At 41.7% G+C, this 1,186-nt stretch overlaps 1 pseudogene; it reads left to right on the top strand.

Moving 5' to 3' along the window:
• Nucleotides 1-107: 107 nt before the first annotated feature.
• On the top strand, nucleotides 108-848 carry LOC105741620 (annotated as a pseudogene).
• Nucleotides 849-1,186: the final 338 nt, after the last annotated feature.

The raw sequence follows: 1,186 nt of genomic DNA, 5'->3' as shown, positions 1-1,186 counted from the left end.
ATAAAATGAAATAAAATGAATGCTGGCTGTGGGAGAGACTTGGTCTGAGCCAGGAAGCCTGTTGTTGTTCATGCACTATGTTAGAGGCAAACTATGGGACCATTGAAGATGGCAATTTGGAAGAAATGGAAGATCAAGTACTTAAGAAGAGAAAAAGATGAAGAAATATGGACAAAGATCCTGTGAAGGAAGATGTAGAAAAAGCTAAGAACAGGCGAGGCAGCCCTCCATTTGAGAAGCTGTCACCAAATCCCCCCAAACTGACAGAACAGATGAATGCTATCATTGGTACTGTGATCAACTACAAAGGTAGTTCAGGGTGTCAGCTTTGTAAGGTCTTCATTCAGTTACCTTCCAGGAAAGAGTTACCAGAATACTATGAATTAACTAGGAAACCAGTGGATTTCAAACAAATAAAGGAAAGAATTTGTAATCATAAGTAAAGGAGCCTGGGAGACCTGGAGAAAGATGCCATGCTTCTGTGTCACAATGCTCAGACTTCTACCTTAGAAGGATCCCAGATCTACGAAGACTCCATCGTCTTACTGTCAGTGTTTAAGAGTATGCGGCAGAAAATTGGCAAAGAGGAAGAAAGTGAGGAGGAAAGCAACGAGGAGGCGGAAGGGGATGAAGAATAGGAGTCTGGGTCTGAGGCAAACTCTGTTAAGGTGAAAATCAAACTCAATAAGAGCGAAGAGAAAAGCCGGGACAAAGGAAAAGGCAAGAAAAGGCCAAATGAAGGAAAAGCAAAACCAGTCGTGAGCTACTTTGACAGCGACAAAGAGCAGGATAAAAAAGACCAGTCAGAAGCAAGTGGGACTGATGATGAGGGATCCCCATGGGACTGAATATTTCCCCCCTCCCATTTCTACCTAGTGGCTTCACGTGTCCCATGAAAACTGGGCTCTTTCTGTGTCCTCCTTCTCATCTTATAAACTAGCTTTAGAATGTGCCAGATAAACATATGATATCATGGTATAAAAAACACAAAGTTTGTAACATCCTGTGGCCAAAAGGGCCTCAAAGATTCAAAGATTAAAACAAACAAAAGCTTTTGATGGAAAATGTGGGTGGATGAAGTATTTCTATGGATGGGTCTAATTTGTAAAGGTTTGTGCCTGGTTTTATCACCTGTTTGGATGAGATTTTTGTCTTTTGTAGCACTGGTAGCCAGGAGAAGCCAGTA

Source organism: Octodon degus, unplaced genomic scaffold, assembly GCF_000260255.1.
Source record: "Octodon degus isolate 3935 unplaced genomic scaffold, OctDeg1.0 scaffold00002, whole genome shotgun sequence".
Taxonomy (NCBI): Eukaryota; Metazoa; Chordata; class Mammalia; order Rodentia; family Octodontidae; genus Octodon; species Octodon degus.
Note: the sequence above shows the minus strand (reverse complement) of the source record. Positions and strands in the feature narration are given on the sequence as shown.